Below are 24824 nucleotides of genomic sequence, written 5' to 3' on the forward strand. Positions count from 1 at the left end.
TCTGTGGCATCCAGCAAAGCTTCTCCATTCCAGCAGTGGCAGTGCCTTCCTACTACAAGCAGCTGAATCAGAATGCAGTTTTCCCAAAACATACAGAACCAGTCTCATTGTTCCTTCTTCAGAGACACCAACACTGATCGTCCATTGTTTCCTATTCACAGGTCTGAGTTTCAACCCCACGGGGCTCTTCCTCTGAACTGAGAGACACTGGCACCTGCCAAGTAGCACCTCTTCTTCAGACATCTAAATTTCAGCTGTTTGCCTCCACCCCCCCCCTTTTTCTAAGTTTTGTGTTTTAATAATTCCAACTTCTTCCCTTTGTTTCCTCAGCCCTAGTGGTGGTAGCTGTTCCTATAGTTACTACCACCATGATGTTAGATTTTTCCTTTTCTTCAGTTATGTAGTTAACAATCCATTATATTAAATCCTCTTTCTTTTTTTTTTTTCTAAGATTTTATTTATTTATTCATGAGAGACACACACAGAGAGAGAGAGAGAGGCAGAGACATAGGCAAAAGGAGAAGCGGGCTCCATGCAGGGAGCCCGATGTGGGACTTGATCCTGGACCTCCGGGATCACACCCCGAGCCTAAGGCAGACGCTCAACCGCTGAGCCACCCAGGCACCCCCAAATCCTCTCTCTTTAGTAACATGTTTTCTAGCTTTTAACATGAACCTGACTAATATGTAAGGATCCGATATTTACTCTTATAGATCCAGTTCAAATGCTACCTTCTACGTATATATCCCCATTACCCTCAGTGATTCATTAATTCTCTTTTTTTGGAAAGATTCATTTATTTATTTGAGAGAGAGTGAGAGATGCCTGGTTGGCTCAGCGGTTTAGCACCGCCTTCAGCCCAGGGTGTGGTCCTGGAGTCCCAGGATTGAGTCCCGCGTTGGGCTCCCTGCATGGAGCCTGCTTCTGTCTTTGCCTGTGTCTCTGCCTCTCTCTCTGTGTCTTAAATAAATAAATAAATAAATAAATAAATAAATAAATAAATACAATCTTAAAAGAGAGAGAGAGAGCTAGAATGAGCTCGTGAGTAGGAGGAAGGGCAGAGGGAGAGAGAGAATCCTCAAGCCAACTCCCTACTGAGCATTGAGCCTGATGTGAGGGTTGATCACAGGACCCTGAGAGCTTGACCTGAGCTGAAATCAAGAGTTAGACATTTAATGACCCACCCAGGTGCCCCTTCTTCAGTTAATTTTTAATGTCTTTCTTAAGGTCTATAGGTTTTTGTTTTGCTAATCATTTGCCAAATCACACCCACATGCCTAATAACATCCTTCTATTGCCCTACAATTACATTGAAACCCTACAATTACATTGAAACCCTGTCACTCAAATTAACTCTGTGGATCTAACAAATTCACCTACCAATTCTAATAGAAATGGGTAGGTATAGAACAGGCAGGAACAAACATGGGTTCTCATCCATTCTCCTACATATTGTAATTCTGTGCAATTTACTTAATCTCTTTAAGTTTCACTTTTCCCAGCCTGACACACTGCTCTGAGGATTAAGTAAAATAATATGAAGACAATTAAGTAAGATAATATATGTGAAGACCTTAGCACCACTCAAAACCATGAGCTATCATTTTTGCTATTAGTTTATGATTTATCCAGCTATGAATACCAAGATTTAATTTTTATTTAGGTTAAAAAAAATGGGGATCCTTGGGTGGCTTAGCAGTTTAGCACCTGCCTTCAGCCCAGGGTGTGACCCTGGAGTCCCGGGATCGAGTTCCGCATCAAGCTCCCTGCATGGAACCTGCTTCTCCCTCTGCCTGTGTCTCTGCCTTTTTCTGTGTCTCTCATGAATAAATAATAAAATAAAATCTTAAAAAAAAATAAAATGCCAGGGGCACTTGGATGACTCAGTTTGTTAAGTATTTGCCTTCAGCTCAGATCATGAGATCAGGGTCCTGGGGTTGAGCCCTATTTCAGGCTCCCTGCTCCCTGAAGAGTCTGCTTGTTCCTCTCTCTCTACTTGTGTTCTCTCTGTCTGTCTCTCTCTCTCTCTCAAATAAATAAATAAATAAATAAATAAATAAATAAATAAATAAAATCTTAAAAAAAAGAAAAAAGCCTGGAGCGCCTGGGTGGCTCAGTTGGTTAAGCATCTGCCTTCAGCTCAGGTCATGATCCCAGGGTCCTGGGGTCGAGCCCCACATAGGGCTCCCTGCTAAGCAGGGAATCTGCTTCTCCCTCTCCCTCTGCCTCTCCCTTGCTTCTGCTCTCTCATTATCTGTCAAATAATTAAAATCTTAAAAAAAAAAAAAAAAGCCTAAATTCACTTGCAGATTCCCCATTACTCTTTCTGTTCCAATCCACTGCCCTCCTTGATGTTCTTTGAATACCCAATCTACATTTATACCTCTAAGAGCCTTAGCATTTGCTGGAAAGTTTTGCCTAGGGCATTGTTCCTCAAGAGAGATACAGCTCTGCCTCCTTCCTATCTCCTTAAGGTCACCAATCAGATATTACCTTCTCTGTGAGGCCTTCTCTTACCATCCTATTTAAAATGGTGGCTCTCCCTAACTACTAAGTCCTCTTTCCTGCTTTATTTTTCTCCATAGCATTTGTCATCATCTGAAGTATCACATATTTTACTTATTTGTTCATTGCCCATCTCCTACCATTAGACTATAGATTCCATGAAGGCAGGGGTTTTTGTTTATTCATTATTATATCCCCAGGGTCTAGAATAATGCCTAAGACTACCACTGGTGTGCTGACAAACTTTCTCTCTCTCACATACACATACAACAACAACCAAAAAAAAACCCCCAAAAGCTTGATGTGTACTGTTTGCCATGGTGTAAATATTTCCACTATGGCCTATTTTAAGCTACCAACTGAATATTTATCAGCTCTTGCAAGCCAATAGAAACTGGCTCCAGCACTCTACTGTATGTTTGTAACAGAGAGTGAACTATTCAACCTGTTTTAAGTCTCAGTTTTCTTATCTGTGAAGTATCTGTGGGATAATAGAATCCACATAATAAAATTGAGGCAAAAGTTAAATGAGTTAATACAGGGAAGGCACATAAATCAGTAGCTGACAAATACTGTTAATTTTATTGTTTTTATTATTTATATATTATATGTACTTTTCTCTATATCTGACCATTGGTTTGTCATTTCCAATGTTTTTTGCTATGTTTTCCAATGTTTTTGTTGATTCAAACAGGTCTGTCAAGTTCCGTGGCATTCTTGGATCTAGCAACAGAATACCTAGTTTGCTGACTATGGATTTGATGATAACCAACAGACATAAAATCTTGATAAACATTTCTCAAGATGTTAACTTATTATTATATTTCTCTCTGTGTTCATGATTTGTTTTTAAGATTTTATTTTATTATCATTATTATTTTTTAAAGATATTATTTATTTATTCGTGAGAGACAGAGAGGCAGAGACACAGGCAGAGGGAGAAGCAGGTTCCATGCAGGGAGCCCAATGTGGGACTCGATCCTGGGGCTCCGGGATGACTACCTGAGCCAAAGGCAGACGCCCAACCGTGAGCCACCCAGGCGTCCCTATTATTATCATTATTTTTAAATGCTTTATTTATTTGAGAGAGGGAGAGCAAGAGCAGGGGTAGAGACAGAAGGAGTTTGGGAGAAGCAGACTCCCCACTGAGCAGGAAGCCTGATGTGGGGCTCCATCCCAGGACCCTGGGATCATGACCTGACTGAGCTTAATCAACTGAGCTACCCAGGTACCCCTAAGATTTTATTTTTAATTAATCTCTACATCCAACAAGAGGCTTGAACTCACAACCCTGAAATCAAGAGTCGCATGCCCTACTAAGTAAGCCAACCAGGCGCCCCATTTATTTTTTTAAAGATTTTATTTTTCTAAGTCCTGTCTTCATGATCTATTCATTAACTTTGATCATTTTGCCGTTGGAGATTCTGGTATAATGGGGTGCAATAGTTTCCCACTGAAGGTTTGTGGAGCACAGAAGAATGCAGGAAGCCATATCATCTGTCTTACCCCACCTTATTAATCTGTTAACAAAGTCTCAGATGGCCTGTATCTGCCTGCCTAGAAAATATCTGTCCTTAAAGATGTTTGTATTTTACTTCCTCTAGGAAGCTGACCTTAATCCTGCCTACCCTTATAGATTCAATCAATCTCTCATTATTGTTCTTATTGGATTGTAATTCAGTTTACACATCTGACTTCACTACCAGATTGTGAGCTGCTCTGAGAACATTAACTGCTTCTCCTTTATCTACCCACATCCCCATTCTCAGCTCCTAGCATCCTGCCTGGAATGTGCTGGTTGTTTTACAACTATTTGTTGAATTGGTTGGGGTTGCTTTGGAGATGTATCAGTATAAAGCCAGGATGTAAAGAAGAGGATGAAAGAATTTCTCAGAAATCTAGCATGTTGCCCAGTGACAATTAAGTATAGACAAGCAGGGCATGTTCTCACACAGACAGGAATTCTGTATGATTTCAAAGTCAGCTGCGTGGGTGAGTTGAAAAGTCAAGAGATTTTGTTGGAAAGGTATATAAGGGCTACTTTATGAAAGGTCTTTTGTGCTCTGCTAAGAACAGTAGCCAGTGGTATGCTGGAGTGGACTTGTACCAGTTCATGAACCAATTATTAAATGTCCAGGAATTTTGTGAGCCAGTTGATTTCACATTGGTAGTTTGAAATCAGCTACAGTGTGGGTATTTATACCACAGATAGATCTGCAAATGCTGAAAATCAACCTTTTCTTTTTTTCTTAGAGACCCAGTTGTTCATAGGCCACCAGCAAGTTTTGGACATCACATTTAAAAGGTTGGTAAATCTTCTAAGGTTGTTACAGGGGTACCTGCGTGGCTCAGATGGTTGAGGGTCTGCCTTCAGCTCAGGTCGTGATCTCAAGGTCCAGGAATCAAGCCCCACATTGGGCTCCCAGCTCAGTGGGGAGTCTGCTTCTCCCTCTCCCCATACCTCACCCCCTGCTTGTCCTCTCTCTCTCTCTCAAATGAATAGATAATATCTTTTTAAAAAAATTGGGGATGCCTGGGTGGCTCAGTGGTTGAGAGCTTGTCTTAGTCTCAGGTCGTGATCCTGGGTCTGGGGATCGAGTTCTGCAGCAGGCTCTCTGCAAGGAGCCCACTTCTCCTTCTGCCTATGTTTCTGTCTCTCTCTTTGTGTCTCTCATGAATAAATAAATTAAAAATATTTTAATTTAAAAACAAAGTTGTTATAAAGATTAGATGTGAAAATAAATATGGAAAGAAGCTTAGAATACCTGGCATAATGGAAGTACTCAAAAAATATTGTTTGATATTATCATGAAAAATTTTAAGTACCTATTTCATGTTAGACATTATTCCATGCACTGGGGATATAGCAGCAAACAAAACAATGTCCCTACCTTTATGAATTTTATTTATTTATTTATTTTTATTTTTATTTTTTATTTATGATAGTCACAGAGAGAGAGAGAGGCAGAGACACAGGCAGAGGGAGAAGCAGGCTCCATGCACCGGGAGCCCGACGCAGGATTCGATCCCGGGTCTCCAGGATCGCGCCCTGGGCCAAAGGCAGGTGCCAAACCGCTGCGCCACCCAGGGATCCCATGAATTTTAAATTCTAAGTATATGAAATAGAATTTAAAAAATTTTTTGTTTTATTTATTTAAGTAATCTCTATACCCAACATGGGGCTCCAACTCATGACCTCAAGATCAAGAGCCACATGCTCTTTTGACTGAGCCAGCTTGGCACTTCTGCTCTTATATTATTCTTAGCAATGTGACCTTAGACAAGCAACATAACTTCTCTGGGCCTCCATTCCTTCAACTGCAAAATGATGATAGTAAATAGGACCTCTCTCCGATACCTGCTTTGCTATGTAAAGTACTTAGCAAACAGTAAATGTTCACTGAATATTATCATCAACATTATTTTTTCCAAAAGGGTTAAAGATTTGGTGTAGATCAAGAAAGGGAGACAGGCAAAGGTGAGTGTGTAGGGGTGAAAATTTGAAAAATCTATAGGGAATATAAATATAACATTTGTCATCTGGCCTTTGAAAAATCAGAGGTCCTACCCCAAGGCATGTGGTAGGAGGACAGAAGCCCTCTGGGGCAGGGAGAGTTAAATGTGGGTGGGATTTAGCTCTCTTGCAGTTGTCAGGTTTTGTCATTTGGGTTTTTATGGCAACTTTCTTTTTTCTCTCTTTTTTTTTTTTAAGATTTTTATTTATTTATTCACGAGACACACACACACACACACAGAGGCAGAGACATAGGCAGAGAGAGAAACAGGCTCCATGCAGGGAGCCCGATGCAGGACTCGATTCCAGGACTCCAGGATCATGCCCTGGGCCAGAGGCAGGCGCTCAACCGCTGAGCCACCCAGGCGTCCCTATGGCACCTTTCATTTCTACTTTAGCCTAGGATGCAGAGGTTTCTGCCTTTATCTTACCACCTGCAATAAAAAGGCTCCCCTGAAAATAAAAGGAGGAGGAGGGATAATAATTTAGGAAGTAGGTTAAATAAAAAACTTAGACCCAAGGGCGCCTGGCTGGCTCAGTGGGAGGAGCATATGACTTTTGATCTTGGGTTTATAAGCTTGAACCCCACTTTGAGTGTAAAGATTACTTAAATAAATAAACTTAAAAAAAAGGAAAAGTGTAAGAACTGAAAAGGGTTTATGAAGTAGCAAGGAAAGAAAAAAAAGACAATAATATAGACAAGGAGGGCATGGAAAGTGGAATAAGGTATGAGAGTACCTGTGACTGACTATCTGTTTCTCCATAATTATCATCCAATGACTTTCTTTAGTGTGCTATTTAGAGCCTGGAATTTAGAAACCAGATTGGATGTTAGATATAGTTTTAGACTTAAGGGAACTGTGGGTTGTACTGGGGAGGGTGAAGTTAAGGAGGTGAGATTTCAGATGCAAAAGTATGGGGCAAGAAAGAAGGAGGAGAGAGCTTTTGGGTCTTAGTGAGTCAATAAGCAGCAGGCAAGAGGGACTCCAGGGTGTTTGAGCAGCAGAATGTCAATTACTAATGTTCTTCTTCACCACCACCACCACCACCACCATCACCACTTTTTTAAAAATCTCAAATGCATAATTACAGATACACTCATAGGTTTGTTTCTTGGTGCATAATTTCCATTAAGCCAGACACAACCCCACTTTTTCTCTTTTTTTCCTGTTTTGAACATACAAGGCTGTTTATTGAGCATTGTTTATAACAATTGGAAACGTTGTGAATGATGATTAGTAAGAGAATTACTTATTGCAACATTGTTTTTTTCTTTTTTTTTTTTAATTTTTATTTATTTATGATAGTTACAGAGAGAGAGAGAGAGAGAAAGAGAGAGAGAGGCAGAGACATAGGCAGAGGGAGAAGCAGGCTCCATGCACCGGGAGCCTGATGTGGGATTCGATCCTGGGTCTCCAGGATCGCGCCCTGGGCCAAAGGCAGGCGCCAAACCGCTGCGCCACCCAGGGATCCCTGTTTTTTTCTTTTTTAAAATAAAATCTTTTGGGGATCCCTGGGCGCCTCAGCGGTTTGGCGCCTACCTTTGGGCCCAGGGCGCGATCCTGGAGACCCGGGATCGAATCCCACGTTGGGCTCCCGGTGCATGGAGCCTGCTTCTCCCTCTGCCTGTGTCTCTGCCTCTCTCTCTCTCTCACTGTGTAACTATCATAAATAAATAAATAAATAAATAAATAAATAAATAAATAAATAAATAAAAAAAAACCCAAAACTTTAAAATAAAATCTTTCCCTAAACCATCATCATCAGTTTTTTAATTCTCCTCAGATTGGGCTTCATTTTAGCCAAAACCATGTTCTATTTTAAGAAGATTTTCTTTTTCTCCCCCTTTTTCTTTTCTCTTATTGCAACATTGTTTATGAACATTGGAAACAAAGTGAATGGCCACTCTTTCTTTGAGTTATGCTTCCTTAGCCTTCACTCCCACTCTCATTTCCCTACATGCAGCAAACTGTCAGTATGGGTGTGTTTGTGTGTGTGTGTGTGTATGTATATATATAAAAATATATATATGTTTGTAGAAACAATAGAATTTTTTTAGCCTTGCCCATAGAATAGAATTTTTCTTTCTTTTTTTTTAAAGATTTATTTATTTATTTATGATAGACATAGAGAGAGAGAGAGAGAGAGACAGAGAGGCAGAGACACAGGAGGAGGGAGAAGCAGGCTCCATGCCGGGAGCCCGACGTGGGACTCGATCCTGGGACTCCAGGATTGCGCCCTGGGCCAAAGGCCTGCGCTAAACCACTGAGCCACCCAGGGATCCCCAGAATAGAATTTTTCAATGCTGTTGAATCTATAATATTTTCCTTAATAACTCATCCTTTCATGCTTAAGAATATTTTTCTCTACATTAAGACCGTCAAGATAATTTTCAGTATATCTCTTCTAAAGACACAGGGGTAACATTGATATGTGTGATATACACAGTTGTACAGCGGGTTATATATGTTTCTAGCTAGAAACTGGAACATTAGTAATTTCTTTTTTTTTAACTTTTTTTTTTTTAAGATTTATTTATTCATGAGAGACACAGAGAGAGAAAGAGAGGCAGAGACACAGGCAGAGGGAGAAGAAGGCTCCCTGCAGGGAGCCCGATGCGGGACTCGATCCCGGGACCCCAGGGTCATGCCCTGGGCTGCAGGCAGCGCTAAACCGCTGAGCCACCCGGGCTGCCCCACATTAGTCATTTCTTTATCAGGAATGAAAGTAAATGAAAATAACATAATGGGAATAATTTTGAAATTGCTTCTACTTAAATTATAAATAAATTGCTGGATTTTAATTATTACAAGTAATAGATTACTTGTGACATATTTTGCAACTGTGGAGTTATATCTTTGGGGAATCTATAAAGGGCAAGTTGCAATCTCTACCAAAGTTACAAATGTATATATATTCCTGTGGCTCAGAGCTCTCATTTCTGAGAATTTTAAGATTTTATTATTTACTCATGAGAGACAGAGAGAGAAGCAGAGACATAGGCAGAGGGAGAAGCAGGCTCCAGGCAGGGAGCCCGATGTGGGACTCGATCCAAGGACTCCGGGATCACGCCCTGAGCCAAAGGCAGATGCTCAACCGCTGAGGCACCCAGGCATCTCACTTCTGAGAACTTAGATGGGAGTTTTCTACCTGCCCACATGTGGTTTACTATTTGTAAATGGAACATTGTTTTTAAATTGCAAAAGATTGGGAACAACCTAAATGTCCTTCAATAAGTGACTGATTAAGCAAATCATAGTATATCCATACAAGAAACTCTACAGAGCAGTAATATAAAACAAGATAACAAAGAAGTTATTTTTATGCCATTGGACAAAATGTATTCCACGGTGTCCAAAATGTATTCCACAGTGTCCAAATATATGAAAAAGGTAAGGTGGAAAACAACATATATAAATGTTCCTTTTGGGGGCACCTGGCTGGCTCAGTCAGTAGAGCATGGAACACTTGATCTCAGGTTTCAGAGTTTGAGCCCCATGTTGGGTGTACAGATTACTTAAAAAAAAAAAAAGCTTAAAAAAAAAAAAAAAAAAAAAGCTTAAGAAAAATGTTTCTTTTTGTTTAAAAGAGTCAGAACATATTTGAACTTAGATTTCTTTTTTTAACTTATATTTGAGTTTGCTTATTTATGTGTAAAGAAATCCTGAAATGATTCATAAGAAAGTAAGAGCAGTAGTTAATCAGTAGAAACAAGACCAGAGAAGGACAAGAATTTGAGGTAGACTTTGCATTGTATGCCTTATATAGTTTTTGGCATTTGAACCACCTAGCATAGCATTAACTATTTAAAATTAAATTATAAGAAACATTTGGGGAGTGGAGTACCAGCAGATTTAGAGACTGTTCATTTAATTGACATCTTTAACCTCCATTCCTTTAGACCCCTAGGGCTAAACTCCTCCCCCTTTCTCTTTTATCTCTGGATTGGCATGGGTTTCAACCCACAAGAAATACGTATTAAGTATGCATAAATTACAGAAAACAGTGCTAGATACTAGAGCTCCCAAAGGACAAAGTACAACAGGACTTAGTCCCTTGACGTAGTCCAGGTGGATTTTATCACTCTTTTTTTTTTATTTTTTTTTTTTTTTCCTTAAGTAGACTTCATGCCCAGTGTGGAGCCCAACACAGGGCTTGAACTCACAACCCTGAGATCAAGACCTGAGCTGAAATCAAGAGTTGGACACTTAACAAACTGAGCCACCAGATGCCCCTTATTATTCTTCTTAGTATCTAGGACAAAAATAAAAAAATGTTCTCCTCTTTTTCCTCTTCTTCCTCCTTTCCTATAATCTTGCAAAATGCTGGAAATATATCAGAATTCGTACTTAATTCTCCTCCCCCTCACTTGGAGAGCACTAAGGCTTGGGGAACTCAAGAACTTTCCATCAGGTCCAGACTGGAAGACGTCAGGCCAGGGCCAAGACTCAACTTGCTTCCCTTGGGCCCCTGGCGCCTTGTGAAGGTTCTTGGACCTTTCATATGCTGCTGTGACTGTGGTTTCCGGCTTCCTGAGTTCTCATACTCAGCTGAGTGCTGCAGATATCATACCCTAGTTCCTACTTTGGAGACTGACATGCTCAAGCTTGGTAATATTCTGAATATATGGGGTCTGTGAGTGTGAGTCACAGCTTTTTTTTTTTTTTTTTTTTTTTTAAAGATTGTATTTATTTGAGGGAAATAAAGAGGGAAAGCGAGCACAAGCAGGGGGGGTGGCAGGCAGAGGGAGAGAGAGGAGTCCCCTTGCTGAACAAAGAGCCCAATGTGGGGCTTGATCCTAGGACCCTGGGATCATGACCGGAGCCAAAGGCAGCAGATGCTTAACTGACTGAGCCACCCAGGCACCCAGGGTTGCTTTTCTGTTTTAGTTTTCCCCTTTTCCCTAGACAGACTCATTGTAAATACCTTGGGGTTGCATAAGGACAGAGTGTAAAGGTTTGTTGGCTAGAGGCTGAGAAAGATCAGTTTTCTAATTGAATATCCTATCTCATGTTAGGGCATTAGTTCTGCTTCTCTTTAGGCAGGGACATTTTGAATACTCTAGATGATGATGAATCTAGTAAGAAAGTAATCAGAAAATAATTTTATAGAACTTTGCAGTTAATAATAGATTTCCTCATACACTATTTAACTTAAATATGACAATTTAAGAAGAAAAGTGATGCGTAGGGAGTTAAAAGACTTTCCATGCAGCTACTGAATGCCTTTCGTGTGTATGCGGGGTTTCTTTGTGGAGCTGTCATTTTACAGGCTGGGACCAGAGTTCTGAATTGGTTGGATACTTAGCAGGAGAGATTCTACTCTGTGGAACTGAGGCTGCTTTACATTCATTGTTTCATTTATTCTACTAATTGCAACTATTAGTTGAATGCCCATCTTGTATGAAGAAAGGCTCTACCTATGATATAATTGGGAGGTTGAGACCCACTACTAGTGAGACACTGGAGAGGATCTTAAGGCCCAAAGATGGATGCTGCTAAGGAGGCAGTGGTAAAACTAGGGCTTTAGATGAGAATTTTGCAAACTGGAGTTCTGTGACTAGCAGCCAGTGAAGATCCAGTTTAGAAGCTGGCAAGCCAGGTTTCTGCAGGAATCAGAAAGAGCTTAACTCCCAAGGTACTTTATTCATATCTGCATCAAATTATTTTGGTTGGCCAGCATCAGCTCTCCCCTCTTTCCCAATTTTCCCAATGGGGGAATATCCATAGGGGCAGATTGCTCCTCTCTTCTTTCCCTGGCAGCTTGGACTAATCCATGTGACCTGAGATTGACCAATCAACAGTGGCTCTGGGCCAAGATTTTTTGCCTCTGAAACGAGTGACTCAAAGACAAAAAGATGTTAGGATTGAATCCCAGCTGTGGTGTGTGGTGCTGTTGGCAGCAGCAGCTGCTTCTTGGTGAAGCTGCTTTTCTGTCTGCTTGTTTTCCAAGCTTACCCTCCTGTCTATGCTCTAGGCCCCTAATATCCTTGTAATATATTTCTCTTTTGCTTGTATTGGCAACACTGTCAGTGCTTGTATTTGCAACAGACAAAAAGAACCTTAACTTACAAATTGCAATGATCTCTTTACTGGGCTCTGAGATCCTTGAGAGCAGGGCCTACACTTCATTCTGCCCTGTGTCCCTTTTTTTTTTTTTTTTTTTTTTAAGATTTTATTTATTTATTCATGAGATACATAGAGAGAGAGGCAGAGACACAGGCAGAGGGAGAAGCAGGCTCCATGCAGGGAGCCCGATGCAGGACTCGACCTCGGGACTCCAGGATCATGCCCTGGGCCCAAGGCAGGCGGTATACTGCTGAGCCACCCAGGCGTCCCAAACCTGGCTTTCAATACATGCACGCTAAATAAGTGAAGAAACATGTTGTATTTATGTGGGACTATTGAATATGGGATTCTTGGCATTTTATGGTAGTGGGACAACAAATCCTCTATATGCTACAGCAGCCACTAACATTTGAACAATTTCATGTTAATAAATATAAACCAAGAGGATCCTGGGAAGATCCTTTCTTAGTGTATTTAGAACATTTAGATGAGTTTATGCAGGTGGTTCTAGTCCTTAAATTACTGAAGTTTTTTTTGTTTTGTTTTGTTTTTTACAAACATGGAATATTTCACTAATTTGCATGTTATCCTTGGACAGGGGCCACACTAAACTCTGTACTGTTTTTTTTTTAGCACTTCTTTTTTCTTTTTTAAAGATTTTATTTATTTATTCATGAGAGACACAGAGAGAGAGAGGCAGAGACACAGGCAGAGGGAGAAGCAGGCTCCATGCAGGGAGCCCCACGTGGGACTCCATCCCGGAACTCCAGGATCATGCCCTGGGCTGAAGGCGGCGCTAAACCTCTGAGCCACCAGAGATGCCCTAAACTCTGTACTGTTATAAGTGCTGCTGAAGCTTTTGTCCTTGGTTTCCCAGAACCTCTTCCTAAACACTTCCCTCTGCCCTGAAGTAATGCCTTCTTCAAGCCTGATTTAAAGAACACCTCCTATGGACTTGGGTCATAAAGAAGAATCTAATAGTTTTTCTTTTCTTTTTTTTAAAGACTTTATTTATTCATGAGACACAGAGAGAGAGAGAGAGAGAGAGAGAGAGAGAGAAGCAGAGACACAGGCAGAGGGAGAAGCAGGCTCCATGCAGGGAGCCTGACGTGGGACTCGATCCCGGGTCTCCAGGATCACACCCCGGGGCTGAAGGCAGGCCCTAACCTGCTGCGCCACTGGGCCTGCCCTAGTTTTTCTTTCTTTTTTTTTTTTTTTTTTAATTTTTTATTTATTTATGATAGTCACAGAGAGAGAGAGAGAGAGAGAGAGAGAGGCAGAGACATAGGCAGTGGGAGAAGCAGGCTCCATGCACCGGGAGCCCAACATGGGATTCGATCCCGGGTCTCCAGGATCACGCCCTGGGCCAAAGGCAGGCGCCAAACCGCTGCGCCACCCAGGGATCCCTAGTTTTTCTTTTCAATATCATTTTCTTTCCTTTCAGTTCTTCGACAGATACACATTGACCATCTATTATTTGCCAGATTTGACAATTCAGTTGATATAAATAAAATAGTTCCTCACTCTAATTCAGGAAACAAATACAATCAAGAGAATAAATGAAACAAAACTGTGTTAATGCTCTGTTGAAAATGAATAGTGAAAAGGTAGAGAGTAATTGTCATGGCGCAGGCATTTGATCAACTGAAGCACTTCTACATTATGTAGCTACAGAGAGTCTCACCAAGGAGATGACAAATAGACCTTGCATGATGAAGAGTCAGCTTTGCAAAAAAGCAAAGCTTTTTTGCCTATGCGATGAGCCAGCAGCTGGAAAGAATGTAGGAAGAATCCTAGAAACTGAGAGAAAGTCAATATACCTAGAGGACAAGCAAGGGTGAAGGATTCAGGTGAACAGATTGGCTGTTTTAAGTAGGGTGGTGACATGATTAGATTTACATTTTTAAAAATATTTTATTTCTTTGAGAGAGAGGCGGAGCAGAGGGAGAGGGACATGAAGACTCTATGCTGAACACAGAGCCTGACAGGGGGCTCGAATCCCCCGACTTAGATCATGACCTGAGCTGAAATCAAGAATCAAGTCCCACATCGGGCTCCCTGCAGGGAGCCTGCTTCTCCCTCTGCCTGTGTCTCTGCCTCTCTCTCTTTCTCTCTCAGTCTCTCATGAATAAATAAAATATTAAAAAAAATACAATCTGGCTGCTTTGTCTTTTCAATGTAAGTTAAAGTCCTCATTGCCCTCACAAATAACAAATGTTTAGCCAATCTCCTTGGGACTTCCCAAGTCCTATTGGGAAAACATTTCATACTCTTTTGATGTGGCTGCAACTCCGACCTTGGTCCCCAGAGGCGAAATACAGCTCCTCTCCACACCAGCAATTGGAATCCTTTCCAAGGAGTTAATGAGACAAAGTGGAGGAGGTATTAGTGCAAAGACCCTGAGGGGTCAAGGAACCTGGCTTGCGCACTTGAAAGGGGTGGAAAACGTGGGAAAGCAGGATGTGTGAGATTGTGAGAGAGGCAGGTTAGGATTTATGAGACTTTGAAGAGCCTGGTTGATAGGCTACAGGGGGATATTAAGATTTCAACCCGAAGAACCGGGTTTGTGATTATATTTGAATTTTGAAAAGCTTCCACTGTGTGTGAAGAATGGTTTGGAAGGGGAAAGGGTAATGGGATGGAGGGCACGACCATCATCTAAGAGAGAGGGGGCCTAGACTGGAGTGTCAGCAGTGGGACGGAAAGAAGTAAGGGCTTCCAGATGCACTTGGGAGGCAAAATTAACAGGTGATGGATCGTGGGTGTCCAGTCCCAGGCTTCGTGTTACCTGACGAGTGGCGACTTCGTGCTCTGGATCAGGGCGCCGGCCTGGTTCCCGCGCGTCAGGGCAGTGGGCGTGGCCGCGGGGCCGTCTCTACGGGGAGCGAGCAGGGCGGGGCCGAGGGCGGGGCAGCTGGGGCGCTGCGTCACTCGGTGGTGGCGATGGTGCGTGTGTGTGGGGGGGCGGGGGATACGCTGGGCGCGTCCCGGGGGTCACGTGGTGCGCAGCACGCAGAGTCCTTCTGTCGGTTGGTCCTGGAGCGGCGCAGCCGGAGCGGGGCTGTGAGGTGAGCTCGCGACGAGGCGCGGCGAGGAGAAGCCGGAGGGCCGGAGCCGGGTTGGGCCGGGCCCGCGCCGTGCGCGCGCCGTGCCAGCGGCAGAGGAGACGGCCGCCGCCGCTGCCCGGTCCCCTGCCTGGCCTCGCTCTCCGCCCGGCCCCGCTCGCCCAGCCGGGAGGGAGGCCCGGGGACCGCTGCTGAGAGCGTGGCGGGCGTGCGAGCGGCGCCCAATCCCCAGGGCTGCCCGAGGGAATGACGGCGGTCGCGGCCAATCAGCGCCGCCCGAGGGGGCTGGGCCGCGGGGTGCGGGCTCGGGGCGCGGAGCGGGCCGCGTTGGGGGTGGGGGGTAAGCGCTGGGGCTAGAGAGAGGCTGAGCTGCGTGGTCCCCGAGAGCTCCACCTCCAGCCGCTGCTGTTGCCTTGTGCTTTGGGAATGCGTTTTCTTTTATTGACTCTTTTATCCTATTCTGGGGAGCACACCCCTTTCTCAAGCCCCTGGCTATGGGAGTGTCCCCTTTCTCTATAGTTTAGAGAATGTGGTGCACTCCCTTTCTTAAACTCCAGCCCTGGGGTTTTATCTTAATTTCCAAAGCCCCTCAAACTGAGGATGTATCCCATTTCCCAGGCAACCCCCCCCCAAACTGGGAGGACACTCCCTTTTCCGAGCCACTAATCTGAACACGCACTCCCTTTCAAATTTTGGGGTTTGCTCCATAATTGACTCTCAGATCTGGGGTCCGGTAGCCAAAGTTTCGGGGATACTTCTATTCCCACATATCCAAGAAAGAATCTCCTTATCCTGGCCCCAGATCTTGCAAATGCTTTCCAAAATTTTTTAAATTTAGGGGCTGCTTCGTTTCCCCAGCCCTTGGGGGTGCTCCTTATTTCCAGAGTCTACTGAAAATGCGATCCAAATTCTGAAGTTTAAAGGTAGATATTTGCGGTTGCACAAATAAAGGAATTCACTGCTTTTTCTAGTCACTGTATTCTTGGGGTTGCACCCATTTTCATGAGTTCCTCAAATTAAACTACTTTATTTCCTGGGGGAGACTCAGGTTCATATCTGAGAGTGTATTTGTTTCCTGTGTTTCCAAAATGTACAGGATCCACTCCTTTTGGTTGCCCAGTCCTTGGGTTGCAGCCACCTTCCTGATGATTCTTAAATCTGGGAGGGCACACATTTTTTCTAAGTTCTCTCAGGCCTGCGCCATGATATCTGGTTCTTGAGCATGATGCCTCCTATCCTTTTTAGCTTTTCTTTTATCCAAGACATTTTCGTTACTCAGTTTACTTTCCTCTTTGGAACCCCATTTCCCTTTTAGGTGCTCTCCCTGCTTTGGTCAGGGCACCCATTTCCTCTTCCTTCCTCTGGTGAATGCTTATCTTTCTTTAGCACAGCATTTTCTCTGCTTCAGTGGCCTTTTTTCTGAGCACACTTCCTATAGTCACACCTTGAATTTCCCTCCCCCAAGTGAAAGATCCCTCCCTTAAAGGGTACCTGCATGCTGTCTTTCATACATCTATTTTACCTTTTATGTTTTTGCTTTCTACTAACAGGAACTCTTCTATCTTGGCTTGCCCTATCCCATTTTCTGCCTTTTTCTGGTTTCTAACTCCCTTTGGACAGTGCTCTGCTTACTGGAGTCTGTAGAGTTTTTCTCTTTTCTACCCTTTGAGCTGGCCTCAGATCCAGGACTGCTTGACCCTCCAGCGCTGAATTTAAACTGGAAAGGAAATCCCTTTACATTTCTTTGGTTATTCACAGGACTTTTAATCTTCCAGTGGTTTGCTTCCTATAAGATTCTGGTTAGATGTGTACTGTTTTCTCCTTTGCTTCTCTCCTCCCCCACCCCCATTGGGAAAAAATTCTGAAGAGAGTCTTCCAGTCTTCCAGCTCATAAACTTCCTCCCTACATTAGCTTTCTTCCTTCCTTTTATCAAGAAAATAGGTCATTTGGAGGAATCTCTTTGTCACTCTTTTTGTTATTTTCCCTGAGTTGCAGGTGGGGGATGGATACTTACCTCTTATCATTTTCTCACATGTCTGCCAAGCCTTGCTCCCAATCCCCATCTTAAAATCACCAAATATCTGGGACCTCTTGTCTCTTAAAAGCCTCTCAGTAGGTTCTTTCTTTTGTATTTCCCTCTGTCTTTCCAGATCTTACTCAGGGCTTCTCTGAGCCCCTAACCGGCTTAATTTCTCCACAGCTGGAATCCCAAGTGCTTATGGGATAATGATACTTCTGACCTTTCTCCCTTTTGGGAAGTACTTGAGTGTGCAGCTGTATGAGGCCTCAGTGGGGGAGAGAGTTTGGGCCTGAGAAGCTACACTGGCAGGATGAGGCAGGAAGGTACTGCATTTTCAGGACCACTTCCTTCTGAATCTCATTTGGAGATTGGATGTTTGCCAAGCACCTGCTTCTTAGGGATGCTGGAGGATTTAATGATACTCGCAGGAACCTGTAGGAATTAATGGAGCTTGTGAAAAAGTGCTCTGAACTCAGTGTTGGAGCTTGAATACAATTAACTGTTACTATATTTTCAGAACAACTAAGTGTTTTATTTTTCATGGTCATGAAAGCCCTAGAGCTAAGGTGTGTTATTTCAGGAAGTGAAATGGATCCCACATTTAGATCATGTGGTGGTTAATAAGTACCAAATTGATAAAAAACACTGGAGGTCTGTCTGAGCAGTACCTAATAAAATATGATACACAGAAAGTGAACAGATATTTCATCTCTTTATACGCCTGTCTGGTATTTTATCTGCTTGGTACTGCTATATACAGTGCACCTTTAAAGTATTCTGTGTCCATGCTTCTCAAACTTGAATGTGCATATAAATTGCTTGTGGGAGAAGGGTCGTGCTAACATGCTAATTCTGATCCAGTAGGTTTAGGTTGGAGCCTCTGGATCTGCATTTCTAATTCCCAGGTGATGGCCATATTACTGAACTACACTGAGTAGTGAGGTTCTATACACAAAGCCAAGGATATCTTTGTGGAAATAGGTGGTGTGGTTAGCCTTATGCTGAGGTATTATTTTCCACTTTCTCTTTATCCAGACACTTCCCCCCAATTTTTTTTTTAAGATTTTATTTATTCATGAGAGACAGAGAGAGAGAGAGAGAGAGGCAGAAACACAGGCAGAGGGAGAAGAGGGTCCCTGCAGGGAGCCCGATGTGGGACTCCATCCCAGAACCTCCAGATCTTGACCTGAGCCAAAGGCAGATGCTCAACCACTGAGCCACTTAAGTGCCCCCGTCCCCTAAAGTCACCTTCCAAGGACTATTAGTTATACTTAATTATAACTATATGCTAGTCCAGCATTTTGTTTTTGAAACCATGGTGAAAATTCCTTTTTCTAATAAAGATTTTATTTGAGAGCAAGACAGCGAGAGAGCATAAAAGGGCAGAGGGAGAAACAGACTCACCCACTGAGCAGGGAACCCCACATGGGGCTCCATCCCAGGATCCTGGTATTATGACCTGAGCCGAAGGCAGATGCTTAATCAACTGAGCCACCCAGGCGCACCCCCCCCCCCCCAGCTAAAATTTCTTAAGGAATTTGAATTTCTATGTATTTTGTCAAATTTATATATTTTTAAAGATTTATTTGGGAGAGAGTGTGCGCAGGCACTAGCAATGGGAATGGCAAAGGGAGAGGGAAAACAGGCTCCCCACTGAGCAGGAAGCTCCTTTGGGGCTGGATCCTAGGACCCTGAGATCAAGACCTGAGCCCAAGGCAGATGCTTAACCAACTGAGTCACCCAGGCACCTATTTTGTCAAATTTAAATGCTTAAATGATGGGATCCCCGGGTAGCTTAGTGGTTTAGCACCTGCCTTCGGCCCAGGGCGTGATCTTGGAGTCCCGGGATGGAGTCCCACGTTGGGCTCCCTTCATGGAGCCTGCTTCTCCCTCTGCCTGTGTCTCTGCCTCTCTCTCTGTGTCTCTCATGAATAAATAAAATCTTTAAAAAAAAAAACCTAAATAATTGCTTAATTGTGAACATAATTAGTTTTTTTTTTTTTATTTTTTTTTTTATAGTAAACTTTAGGGATGCCTGGGTGACTCAGTGGTTGGGTGCCTGCCTATGGCTCAGGTCATGATCCTGGAGTCCTGGGATCGAGTCCCACATCGGGCTTCTGCGAGGAGTCTGCTTCTCCCTCTGCCTGTGTTTCTGCATCTCTCTCTCTCAGTCTGAGTCTCTCATGAATAAATAAATAAATCTTAAAAAAAAAAAAAAGTAAACTTTATACTCAACATGGGGCTCAAACTCATGATCCCGAGATCAAGAGTTGCATGCTCTACTAACTGGGCTAGCCAGGTGCTGCAGTTGTGAATATAAATTTTTTTTTAAAGAATTTATTTACTTGATGGGACCCCTGGGTGGCTCAGTGGTTGAGCATCTGCCTTGGACTCAGGGCGTGATCCCTGAGTCCCTGGATGGAGTCCCACATCAGGCTCCCTGCAGTGGAGCCTGCTTCTCTTCCCTCTGCCTGTGCCTCTCTCTCTGTGTCTCTTGTGAATAAAAGAATAAAAAAAAAAGACTTTATTTGCTTTAGAGAGAAAAAAGATTGGGGTGCGGGAGGGCAGAGGGAGAGGCAGAAGCCAACTCACTGCTGAGCAGGGAGGTGACACAGGGCTCAACCCCAGGATCTTGAGATCATGATCTGAGCCAAAGGCAGATGCTTAACAGACTGAGCTAACCCAGGTGCCCCTGAACATAATTCTTGGCATATAGTCTTTTTATTTTTTTTTAATATTTATTTATTTCAAAGGGGGAAGATGCAGGAGTAAGCACACACAAGTGGAGTGGGAAGCAGAGGGAGAGGAAAACAAGCAGACTCCCTGCTGACTGGGGAGTCAGATGTGAGACTCAATCCCAGGACTCTGAGATCATGACCTGAGCTGAAATCCAGAGTTGGACGCTCAACTGACTGAGCCAGTCAGGTGCCCCTTGACATAGTCTTCTAGTGAATACTGCAGTTAGCCATCTCATCTTTTTTACTTACTCACTTGTTATCCTACCATGCGTAGAGAGTCTGAGATACTCCCAAGTTAGTAGGGTCATACATGTTGGTATTTCCAAGGAGTCCTTCTTGGTTTTCTAGGTTCTGGAAATGGACTTGGGAAAGGCAGGTGCCTGGACCTTCAATAGAAGCTACTGGTTTATCTCTGTACCAGAGCTTCACAAAGGCAAATGCTGGTGGGAAGATGATATTCTTTGATGGTGATCAGTGCTTACAATACTCTCTCTCTTTTTGTACCAACTGAATCTTAGTGGTTTTTTCCTTCCTAAATGTCTTAAGTCATCTGCACCTATTTCCCTGGCTGTCACCTGTCATGGCCTTTTTCCAGCTTGATACTGTTCTTGGCCCTAATCAGGACAAACCTGAATGACTAGACTGTTTTGTGTCCCGTGCCTCCCCCTCCCCCTTATCCCTCACATGAATGTCAGTTCCTCTTCAGTAACGGATTTGATCTGAATTTGGCCCTAGTCCCAGCTCCTCCACTCACTGTGAGACCTCAGGCAAGTCACTTAATGCTGCTGGGCCTCATTCTCCCCATTTGTAAAATGAGGGGCTGATTATCTCCAAAGTCTACCCTGCCCTGTGTCTTTGTCAGTACCTTGCTTAGAAACCCAGTGTCTGTGGGAGCTTGTTGTTAGCAGATCTGATTTCCTTCACGTGCTCTGTTGGGCAGGCTGCCAATCCTTCCCTCCTCCTAGTCACTTCTGTCACTGCCTCTTTTCTAGCCTAGGCAGCCGGCTTGTCTTCACACCCAACTTCAGCATACTTCTACCTCCATGTCCTCTGCCAGTTCCATGCTTTATTTCATTCAAAATTGCCTAAACTTTTCACTGTTATTCAGTGTTCCTTCAGTGCTAGGTTCTTCCCTGAATCTCTAACAGAGAGTCTTGTAGTTTCCATACAACTATGTTGGTAATTTCTTACTGATTTAAATTTAAAAAGTGTTTTCTCCTCCCTACCCCAGTCTGCCTGCCTGCCTGCTTTTTCTTTCTTCCTTTCTTTTCTTTTCTTTTCTTTCTTTTTTTCTTTTCTTTTCTTTCTTTCTTTTGTTTTTTTCCCCCAGATTTTATTTATGAAAGAACTAGAGAGAAAGCACAAGCTGGAAAGGTGCAGAGGGAGAAGCAGACTCCCTGCTCAGCAGGGAGCCTAAGGCACAGGGCTCGAACCCAAGACCCTGGTATTATGACTTGAGCCAAAGGCTGACACTTAATTGACTGAGCCACCCAGGTACCCTCCCACGCTAGCTTTCTTTTTGCCTTTGAATTAGTAGGGCAGGCAGAATGAAATTTAAAAGTGAAGCAGGTAATTTGCTTTTGGCTGGAGTTTGGGGAAAGTGAGATGTAATGTTTTTAATCCTCTTTTCCTAGAGGCCTTCCATATCCTTGGATAATCAGCTACCTGGTACTTCTTTCAGGATTTTAAAGGTGCTCAAACTCCCTATCTGAAATTTGAAAGTGTATCCTGAGTGCAAGCACTATTTAAAAATGACTTCCAAGTGCTTTTTTCCCAAACGATATACTCAACCATAAAACCCCAGACAAGAAATTGCTAAGGACGATGATAAATCTAGATTTCGAATAACTTCCTCACTGAATGAAACAGTTCTTTGAGGACACCTGATTATTTTCAAAGGCAGTTGCTGACACTGCCTGGAAATCAGGGCTCAATGTTATATATACAACTCCGTAACCTTCCTTCCTCATCTCTCTAGGAGCTACTGTGGGGAAGTTGACATTTTTCATGATAAATATTCTTTAAGCCAAAATGGATGGTTACTTAGAGCCTCCTTGGCTAGATTGTAAGCTCAGAGAAAGGGAGAATGTTCCTGTCTTATTCATTTCTCTTAGCAATTGCCCATTACAGGTTGTTGACTGACTAACCTTAACTTAGAGTAACCTATTGAAAATTGAAACCCTGATTTGTAACGCTGTGACAACTTTGCTAGGTCTTGGACTAGGTATCCAGCTGTTCTTTGCTTTCTTTGACCAAATAATGGAAGTAATGAGCTTGCAGAAATCCCATAAAATTTTAGGAGCCTGGTGTGAGTCATCCAGCATAAATAGGGCAGTTTGTATGAAAGGGAGGTGGTGTCTGGATCCATGGACTTTGGGGAAGGAGGGAGAGGAGGAGTGGGGAAGGATTTAAAATGATGGTTTGAGGGGCATCTGGGTGGCTCAGTGGTTGAGCATCTGCTTTTGGCTCTGGTCCTGATCCTGTGGTCCTGGGATTGAGTCCTGCATCAGGCTTCCCTCAGGGGGTCTGCTTCTTCCTCTGCCTTTGTCTGTCTCTCTCTTTGTCTCTCATGAATAAATAAATAAAATCTTAAAAAAATAAGGACGCCTAGGTGGCTCAGTAGTTGAGCACCTGCCTTTGGCTTAGGGCGTAATCACGGGATCTGGGATCGAGTCCCACATCGGGCTCCCTGCGAGGAGCCTGCTTCTCCCTCTGCCTGTGTCTCTGCCTCTCTGTGTCTCTCAGGAATAAATAAATAAAATCTCTAAAAAAAAAAATCTTAAAAAAATAAAATGGTTTGGGTGTGCCTGGCTGGCTCAGTCTATAGAGCATGTGACTCTTGATCGCAGGGTTGTGAGTTCAAGTCCCACATTGGGGACATTTTTTTTTATATTAAAAAAAATGATGGTTTAATCTAATGAGTGCTTATCTCATGTCAGGAACATAATGTTAGGATTTTATTATTTTTTTCTTTTTTAATTTTTTTTAATGCTAGGATTTTAAAGGCTGATTCCCAGGCATCTTAGATAGTATTTCAGGCTTTCATTGTTTTAGTAGAGACTTAATTTTTTTAGGGAGTGGGAGAGGTGGAGAGGGAGGGAGAGACAGAGAGAATCCCAAGCAGGCTCTGTGCTGAGTATGGAGTCCGATGTTGGACACAGTCTCAAGATCTTGAAGTCATGACCTGAGCTGAAATCAAGAGTCAGACGCTTAACCGATGAGCCACCTAGGCACCCCTAGAGACCTGATTTTTTTTTTTTAATTTTTATTTATTTATGATAGTCACACAGAGAGAGGGAGAGAGAGGCAGAGACACAGGCAGAGGGAGAAGCAGGCTCCATGCACCAGGAGCCCGACGTGGGATTCGATCCAGGGTCTCCAGGATCACGCCCTGGGCCAAAGGCAGGCGCCAAACCGCTGCGCCACCCAGGGATCCCCCGAGACCTGATTTTTAAGAGGGTTCTTTCCTACATGGAAAAGGTACACAGGGATCCCTGGGTGGCGCAGCGGTTTGGCGCCTGCCTTTGGCCCAGGGCGTGATCCTGGAGACCCTGGATCGAATCCCACGTCGGGCTCCCGGTGCATGGAACCTGCTTCTCCCTCTGCCTGTGTCTCTGCCTCTCTCTCTCTCTCTCTCTCTCTCTCTGTGACTATCATAAATAAATAAAAATTAAAAAAAAAAAAAAAAGAAAAGGTACACAGCTAGATGGATTGACATACCTTTGTTGCAGGCACACAAGTGTTTGGATTCCTAGGTTGTGGAAACCTGGCCTGGAAATGTGGGCATTTACAATAATAACTATAGTTAGCATTTTTTGGAGCACTCTGTTGGAGCTTATGTAATCTTTTTTTTTTTTTTTTTTAAGATTTTATTTATTTACAAGAGATAGAGAGAGGCAGAGACATAGGCAGAGGGAGAAGCAGGCTCCATGCAGGGACTCCAATATCACTCCCTGAGCCAAAGGCAGACACCCAACTGCTGAGCCACCCAGGCGTCCCGGAGATTATGGAATGTTTTCAGTTTATCTATTATCCTCATCTAACAGACATGGAAGCTGAGATTGAATAACTTGTTCAATGGAGTACCAAGTTTCTTTACCCATTTTCCCAGTGCTCTTGCATCCTTACTTAAATGCCATACTGTTCTCCTCAGAGGTTTGAATAAATCATGTTAATCACAATGTCAAACACGTGGCAGTCTGGAACCCAGATTTGAAGCACTACTGAGAGAAGGGGTGGCCTTGCCACTTCATCCCAGAGGATGTTCCTGATAATGCAAACATCCCTCAGTTGTAGAAGCCAAACTTGTCCAGCTCAGGCTGCCTTTTTCCCTTTCTTGAGGCTCCTGGCCATGGCTGGTGCTGTTTGACTGTCCCTTGGTCCCATGGAGTGGCAAATGCTGTCCAATGTGATTTGATGAGTAGGAAATTGGTCATGATGCAACCTATATAAGACTTAAGTATCTGCAGTTTAGAAGGGCAAGGTAGTGAAAGAGGCCTCCTTTTATATCCAGGCTGTGTGATAGGTCATGGCAAGGACCAAGACATGGAGGCAATATGCCTGAGTTTGAGTTTCATCATCTGCCACTCTCTTGGGAATACACATAACCTGGGCATGTGACTTAAAACTCTTGACATGGGCATTGGAGGGTGACTTCCAGTGTAGGTAGTTACTTAACCTCTGGGACCTGTTTCCTCCCTTAAATATCGTCCTAACTGCCTCACATTGATCATTGGAAATATCAGTAAATGTTATTTTCCTTCCATTACCTTTTTTTTAGAAAAATGTTTATTTATTTATTCATGAGAGACAGAGAGAGAGAGAGAGAGAGAGAGAGAGAGAGAGGCAGAGACCTAGGCAGAGGGAGAAGCAGGCTCCATGCAGGGAGCCTGATGTGGGACTCGATCCCGGGA

General features: G+C 43.3%; 1 protein-coding gene and 1 non-coding gene across 5 annotated transcripts in view; one reads left to right on the forward strand and one right to left on the reverse strand.

The window, feature by feature from the left end:
* Window positions 1-12640: 12640 nt before the first annotated feature.
* Window positions 12641-12743, reverse strand: LOC140618902 (U6 spliceosomal RNA). Its single transcript, XR_012018897.1, has one exon. It is a non-coding gene; the product is annotated as a U6 spliceosomal RNA (small nuclear RNA).
* A 2264-nt stretch (window positions 12744-15007) lies between these two features.
* PHF20 (PHD finger protein 20) overlaps window positions 15008-24824 on the forward strand; it is a 147136-nt gene continuing 137319 nt past the window's right edge. For all 4 annotated transcript variants that reach the window (XM_072800811.1, XM_072800815.1, XM_072800813.1 and 1 more), the window contains exon 1: window positions 15008-15155. The gene's annotated coding sequence lies outside the window, so the exon portion shown is untranslated. The remainder of the gene's footprint in view (window positions 15156-24824) is intronic.

This window comes from Canis lupus, chromosome 26 (genome assembly GCF_048164855.1).
Source record: "Canis lupus baileyi chromosome 26, mCanLup2.hap1, whole genome shotgun sequence".
Classification (NCBI taxonomy): domain Eukaryota; kingdom Metazoa; phylum Chordata; class Mammalia; order Carnivora; family Canidae; genus Canis; species Canis lupus.